Source organism: Nicotiana attenuata, chromosome 2 (genome assembly GCF_001879085.1).
Source record: "Nicotiana attenuata strain UT chromosome 2, NIATTr2, whole genome shotgun sequence".
NCBI lineage: Eukaryota > Viridiplantae > Streptophyta > Magnoliopsida > Solanales > Solanaceae > Nicotiana > Nicotiana attenuata.
In genome coordinates this window covers 84,784,968-84,792,896 of record NC_031990.1, presented here as the reverse complement: position 1 = coordinate 84,792,896, position 7,929 = coordinate 84,784,968, and the positions used below count along the sequence as shown (strand labels likewise).

Sequence of the window (7,929 nt, the reverse complement as noted above, 5' to 3'; positions counted from 1 at the left end):
AAAATTTTCCGTCAACCACCCGAAATCATCCCGAGGCCCCCAGGACCTCAACCAAAAGCACCAATACCACCTAATAGCTTATTCGAACTTGTACCAATCCTTAAAACACCTAAAACAATGCTGGAAACCCGAATTAATCAAAGATTCAAGTCTAAGAACCTCAAATTCCAACCAAACACGCTTTCGATCAAAAACCTAACCAAACCTCGTCCGAATGACCTGAAATTTTGCACACACATCCCAAATGACATGACGGAACTATTGTAACTTTCGGAATTCCAATCCGACCCTCGGATCAAAAACTCACTATCGGACCGGAAACTTCAAAAATACAAACTCCGGCATTTCAAGTCTAAATGAGCTACGGACTTCCAAAATACATTTCGAACACGCTCCCAACCCCGAAATCACCTAACGGAGCTAATGGAACCATCAGATTTCCATTCTGAGGTCGTCTTCACACTGTTCCGATTACGGACCATTTTTCAACTCTTAAGCTCTCATTTAGGGACTAAGTGTCCCAAAACACTCCGAATCCCAACACCGAATGCCCCGGCAAACCAAAATAGCAGAAATGAACTTAGGGGAAGCAGTTAATGGAGGATCGGGGCGTAAATTCCAAAAACGACCGGCCGGGTCGTTACAAAACTAGGGCTTGGTATTGGAGACCTTGACTTGAGGATTTGAGGGGCCATTTGTGGTCGGATTTTGGTACTTTTGATATGTATGAACTCGCGGGGAGATAAGGAATATATTGATGTAAATTTCATCGAATTCTGAGACGTGGGCCCGGGGGTCGGGTTCGATTAATTTCGGGATTCACATTGTTTTTCAATTGTTTTCGAGTGGGCTTTGTTCCCTTAGCATATATTGATGGCATGAAACTGTTTTTGGCTAGATTTGGAGCATCCGGATGCCGATTCGAGAGGCAAAGGTATAGCGGGCTAGAGTTTGGACCAGATAGAGGTAAGTAATGACCGTAAATACTGTTCTGAGGGTATGAAACCCCGGATTTCACACGTTGTGCTACCTTAAGGTGACGCACACGCTAGATGACGAGCGTGGGGTCGTGCATCGTTGGGGATTTCGACTTCGTCCAACCCGTACGACTATTAGGTCGCGTATTTTACTTGAAAACTATTGGATATTGTTATATCTTGGAAAATATTATTGTGTTTGGGGCTAAATGCCGTGTTCGAGCCTTGTGCCGATTGTTTGGACCCTTAGGGGATTGTTACTGCCATTTCCTCACTATTTTGACTTTATACTGGTACTCAGTCATGCTATATTTTACTATTTTCAAAACTCAGCCATGTTTACTCTGTTTTTAAACACCTTAAATGATATTTTAAAAGATATTTTGAGCTAAGCATCATGTTTTACTGTTGCCCGTTTGGCTTGTGAGATTCTGACTGAGTAAGGCCGAGGGCCTGTGTTGTCAGGATACTATGGGATCGGGCTGCGCGCCGTAGCATGTGGTACCGACTGTGATATATGAGAGGCCGAGTGCCTGATTTATTATGCCACGAGGTGGCTTGTGATTGATATGAGGCCGAGAGCCTGTTGATTATGCCACGATATGGCTTATTATTGTGCTTGGGCCGTAAGGGGCCCCTCCATGAGTCTGTACACCCCCAATGAGCGCGGGTACCCAGTGTATGTGATGTGTTGTAGCCTGAGGAGCCGTTGTTGTTTCATATTGAAGCCCGAGGGGCTGTTCTCGGGTTATCTTGCCCGAGGGGCGGTTCTTGATTCATGATATGCCCGAGGGCTGATTACGAGTGACTGTGAGGTAGTCCGAGGGGCTGGTTCTATTGATATTATGCCCGAGGGGAGTTTTATGGTACATGTTTTGCTCGAGGGGCTGTTTACGTTTCTATCATTTTTACTCACTGTTTTTATCACTCGTTTTGAAACTATTGAAAGTTGTTTTAAAAGGTTTTTACTGAAATTGAGCATGATTTACGAAGTAAATGATTTCTGTACTGGTTTGGAAATGTACTGCATTTGCTGTAACGTTATGACGTGGCTTACGTGTTTTCTAACTGCTCAGCTTTCATTTTCTTTTATTACTTACTGAGTTGGCGTACTCACATTACTCCCTGCACCTTGTATGCAGATTCAGGTACTATTTTGAACCCGGTAGCGGGTGTTGGTTGCTCAGTGGCAGAGTCATCGGAGTTAGCAAGGTAGCTTGCCCGGCGTCCGCAGCACTGCTTTTCTCCCTCTTGTCCTCCTTAGACTGTGTGTAGTACATTTTAGATTCTTAGTTATGTTCAGACCTTAGTAGATGCTCCTGACTTGTGATACCCCGATGTCGGGCTGTGTTTTGTTTTCTGCAGTTGATATATTTCACTTTATTTTGGGATTTATCATTATTAATGACTTGATTATGAATCTTTATATCTGTTAACTAAACTTGGGGTTTGTGTCGGCTGGCCTTGTCTTCACGAGAGATACCATCACGACCGAGTCTGGGTTTAGGGTCGTGACAGTAATAAACTGAAGAGAGGAAATAACATAAATTTCTGATAAAAGAAACTGGAACACCACTACAACCATCCCAAAACCTGGTGTCAACGAGTACATGAGCACCACTAAGTATCAACATAAACTGAAACTCTAGTACAACTGTCTGAGTGACAGAACAATACTGAAGAAAATAACCGGAAAGAGAGTCAATGTCTATGGATGTCATAGCAGCTACCTCGAAGTCTCCAAGCAGGTACTAGCACAGATGTAGCAGACACCACGTCCCGATTTACCTAGATCTGCACACGAAGTTTAGAGCATAGTATGAGTACAACCGACCCCATGTACTCAATAAGTAACATAACGAACTTTGGGCTGAAAGCAATGACGAGCTCAGAAGAAGACAATATGAATCTAGTAAAATGACAACACATGTATAATAATGGCAGTAACAATAAACAACTCAGATTAATTTTCAAAATCAGCTCGTTTAGGTTACAGGAAATTTAGACATGCTTTCAAGTTCAATAATTAAAGTCCAACACTCACAAGAATATATCAAGTACAACTAGCATGAGGAATGGTACATCTCTATGCCTACATGTCAATACGCATGTCACATGTATGATTTCACGGTGGTGTTCTCAAGTACTCGCACTCTCAGAATACTCAATTTTTTGGCCAAGTCCCTGCACAAACAATACACATAATCACTCAGCATTATACGGGTGCCTGGCATCAATGTCCCTCACCAACGCACGTGTATATATATCATTGTCTGCGCTCATTACTGGAATGTCAGATTCTGAAGGGGCAGATCCTGCCCAAGTGCTAATATAAAGCCTATAAGGCCAGCTGCGGCGTGCAACTCGATCCACGATAATAAATAAGCCAATAAGATCTGTTGTGGCTTGTAGCCCCATCCACAATAACGCTCACACCTCGCCTCTCAGGCCCACCTCAGTCATCAATCTCTCTAGTCTCAAGGGCTCACAAATCTCGTACCACCCTGTCCAAATAATAATAGCAGAGACTGAGATATGATATGCAAATTAAGAATCATGACTGAGTATATAATTACAATTAAAGCAGATAACTAAAAACAACAGAGATAACCTCATTAGATCTCAATCGAATAAGCACATAGCCTAAACATGATTTCTAACTTGATTCACAGTTCAACTACTCTAACAAGTATCTGTTTTATGGATAGGATAGTTTAGACTTAGTCAACTAATACGGAGACATCCTGCACAAAACGGTTAGTCCTTTCGATTTAAACAAGTGTAAATCACAACAACAGTAAAGCGCTGAAAGTCTGAATCTGAATACACATCTGAATATTAAGATGTATATTAAGATTAAGACATCTGAATCTGAATACACATCTGAATATATTAAGATGTGTATTAAGATCTGAATAGAAATAATTAACACTGTTTGATTTTTAACATCTAAATGTATAAAATTTATCTTTATTTGAAAATTAATAAACATAAAATTCAAATGAAATACTAACTAATCTAATATTCTTTCAATAAAATATATAGTTATTTAAAATACGTTAGTTGCTGGTGGTGATGGCTAATGGGTGAATGGCGACTAGAGGCGGTGGTTGGTGGTAGTTTTGGTTGATGATGGTGGTTCATGCTAGTAGCTAGTAGTGATTGATAGTGGTGGCAATTATGATTGAGGATGGTGGTGGTGGGTGGTTATAGTTAATAATGGCGGGTGGTGGTAGTAGTTGTGACTAAGGTAGGTGGTGGGTGGGTGGTGGTAGGTTATAATGATGGGCAGTGTCGGTTATGGTTGTTGATGGTGATGGGTGGTCAGTTGTGGTAGTTGAGGTGGATGAGTGTTGATTGTGGGTGAGAATGATGATGGTCGGAGTGGTGAGGATAGTAGGTGGTGATGGTCGATAATGGTGGCGGCTATGATTGAGGATGATGGTGGCGTGGTGGTGGTGGGGGTGGTGGTGGCGGTGGGGCTGGGGGTGGTGGTTGAGTATGGTGGTGGCATGGTAGTTGATAATGGTAGGCGGTGGCGCAGTTAATAACGAATATGTGATAGCATCTTAATGAAATTAAGTCTCTGTTTATAAATCTTAATCATACAGACCTATTCAGACCTATTAAGTGGTTGTGAAGTAAAAAAAACAAACACACTTAATGATTAAAATCTGAATAACTAAGATTTAGACTTTAAAATAAATGCACCTAATGTAATGATTAAGATTCAGACCTAACAAAACCTATTCCCTTCATCGAACGGGAAAGGGAAGACGGCTAGAAACAAAATCAAGCGGACACAATATAACAAAATCACGCAGACACAATAAATTTACGGCAGAGATAATCTTCTTCCCCAGGTAACTTCTCTTCTTACCTAGCAAGTTTGATTTATTGGTGCTGCTCGATTTTTTACACAGTTGTTGCTCTTTTTTTTTTTTTTTTTTTTTTTTTTTTTTTTTTTTTTTTTTTTTTTTGCGTTCATAGATATATCGGTTGGTAGGCGTAGGTTTTGTATAATTTTTCACAATTCTAGAATAGCTTTGTGATTCATTCTTTAGTCTTTGATTCATTTGGTTTCTTTTTTTTTTCTTTTCCAATTTGATTTGATCGAGAAAAGAAGTGAAAGGTGAGTTTGGGTTGTGTTTGATCCAATATTCATCTTTTGTTATTTTGATAATTGGATTTCTTGATTTTTCTATAGAATTTGTGCAGTTGAGATAATTGAGAACCTTTTTTTTATCCTTTTTGTTGTTTCCCTCTGCTCTCTGTTTCTATATGCATGGTTTAATTATGACACTAATGAGTAAAATAATTTTTTTGTTTGTTTTTCACGCTCTTGATTTTGGTGATTTGATGTGAATTGAGTTGAATTAGAGGGGAGGATTATTGGATTAAGCAATTTTTTAGTGCTTGATTATTGTAATCATCGTTTCTAGTTATTTCTCTTGTTTTCTTTGTGCTCCTTCAGATGCATCTTCTTTTTTGGTTAAATTGTAAGTTGCTATTTCTGGGTACATAGATACATGCACATTCTCATAAACAATTTGATATTTTTCTTGTAGTGTTAATTTTCATGTAGAAGGAAAGTTGCCAATTATTTGTATTTATTTTTTCTTTATATTCCAAACTCATTTCAGAAGTAAACAGTGAAGAGCGAAAGAACCTATATATTAATTGATTCCTAAAACTTTTCAAAATTAATGATGTTGAATGTTGATGTTGTCCTTGTTAATTTTATATAACAAGTAACAAGGTATTATCCATTATCATTTTTGGTCATTTGATTTTGACCTGTATGCTTTGTAAGGGTACTTTTATTCTTGTGATTGTTCATAAATTTTTTAAGTGCCGTCGATGTACATTTGGCCTAACTTAATTAAAAAATAGCTCATGAGTTGAGCCTAAACCTTATAAGGAGACCAATCATCCTCCACACAACCGTTGTAGGACTTCTAACATTTAACCGACCCAACAAGCTTGAGAATGAGATGTAATATTTGATTGATATGTGGAGGTGGAATACTGTTGGCATATTGTATCATTTTGTTTATAATCTGTCTCCTTTTGTTATTATTATATAACCGCCTTGAAGCAAGGAAGGAAAGGAATCAGAATAGGCTCTAGAGATAAGAGAGTTGAAAATGTTTAAATTAGAGTGTGTCAGATATGTGCATCAAGTAGGCCTTTGGAGGGTTGAAGTTGGAATTGCTGAGTGGCTATTTATGTTAACATGCTAATGCCAGCTTATGAATAGTACATGCAAAATGTTTGTCACTTTAAAAGTGCAGCTAGTGATTACTGTATACAATAACACTGCTTCAGCTTTTCTCAAATGTATAACATATAAAAAGTAGTAGTTTCGGGCCTGTATAGAGCAGAATGATTTCAGAAGATTATATAGCCAATCGCAACTTTCTTGTTAGGATTGAAGAGTGTTTGGTTGACTGATATTAATATTGTTTTGATAGGATATTGATTGATATTGATATATAAATGTATAGAATGTACTATAAGCACTCTTATTTGGTTTGGAGGACAGGAAAGATATCTTAGATTCTATTAAAAGTTCCTAAGTTATGTTTCATATCCGCTTGCGGCTTGTTTCCATCTTAACCATTTGTCAATGTTTGCAAGAACTCTGGTCTAACTTAATGTGTTGCTTGTTTCAGGAACTCAAGAACTTCTCAAAAGTCTTGAGTTCTGCTGGCCGCAACTCTATTCTACCGTAGAATATTGTGAAAAGTCTTATCTTCAAAACGAGCAGAAACAAATGTAAGAGTATTCCCATTAACTTAACATTTCCCACTCAATCTTTCATGTTTCTCCTAGGTTTTGCAGCATTCTAATCACAAGTAGGTAGAATCTCTTTGATCTCTAGTTGTATAGACTCTTTTAGCCTTCTCAGCAATAATCTTTCCTATGCTTAGGCAAGCTCCAAAATGCTGGTGCAGTATGTGAAACCCATAGAAGAACTATAATTTAGAAGTTTAATAATTCTATTCTTAAAAAAGTTTATGATCAAATATATGAAAACCACTGAAGAAACTAGAGATCGTTTAACTGTTTGATAGTTTTAATTGTTAAAATGATAGTTTTAATAGATTTATGTTTGATATTTTTAAATGTTGTGGCTGTGTTGAGGTAATGTGATTGAAGTTGTTTCACATTCCAAATTGGGGTTCTTAGAATTGTATTGTGATTGAAGCTGTTTTACACATGCAAAATATATGATGAGTTCATAATTTGTACTTTCTATATCAATGTTGCATACAAGAAAATCTTATTTCCTCACTTCTGGTGGTAAATTGCATATCCCCTATGATGGGTTTCCAATGTCTTAGCTTTATTGTTTTGATGATCTAACAAACTTACTATCAAAGAACCAAATAGGGAACCTGACACACTTGGTACACATTGCTAATCAACGGACTCCAGCTGATATGAACTGCTACAACTTCAGAAGATAGAGAACCAACACAGGGACCTGATCCCTTGTGTTTCCCTGACAGCAGTACAAAGTCAACTGTGTACAGCTGAAAAGTGAATGCCTGCACTGTACATAGAAACAGTGCAGCGCAATTCTGCAGTCACTTGTCCTTTGACCAACCAAGTGATTACATCATTCAAGTGATATCATCCAAGTTGTATTAACAAGAATATTACAACAGAACATCACTTGAACACTTGAGAATTCACTTCAAGCATTCAAGCCATCTGATATCCGAGCATTCAATTCTCAAGTGTATCAAGAACAAAGTTTAACACTACTACAGACCAGTTCCTAAATCTAGTATCTTATTGTCCTTAGTCGAGTTGTAACTTTGTAATTGTTCTTCATTGTAATTACTAATTTGCTTAGCTAGAAGCGATGCTTAGGAACTCCCTTGTAAAACTATAAACCCTTAATGTTTGTGTCGTGACTAGAGTTAGTCATGAGTTGAAGTCT

The 7,929-nt window shown here is 38.0% G+C and overlaps 1 long non-coding RNA gene across 1 annotated transcript; it reads left to right on the top strand.

The window, feature by feature from the left end:
* Positions 4,716-7,653, top strand: LOC109214244. Its single transcript, XR_002066137.1, has 3 exons — positions 4,716-4,840; positions 6,653-6,755; positions 7,364-7,653. It is a non-coding gene; the product is annotated as an uncharacterized LOC109214244 (long non-coding RNA).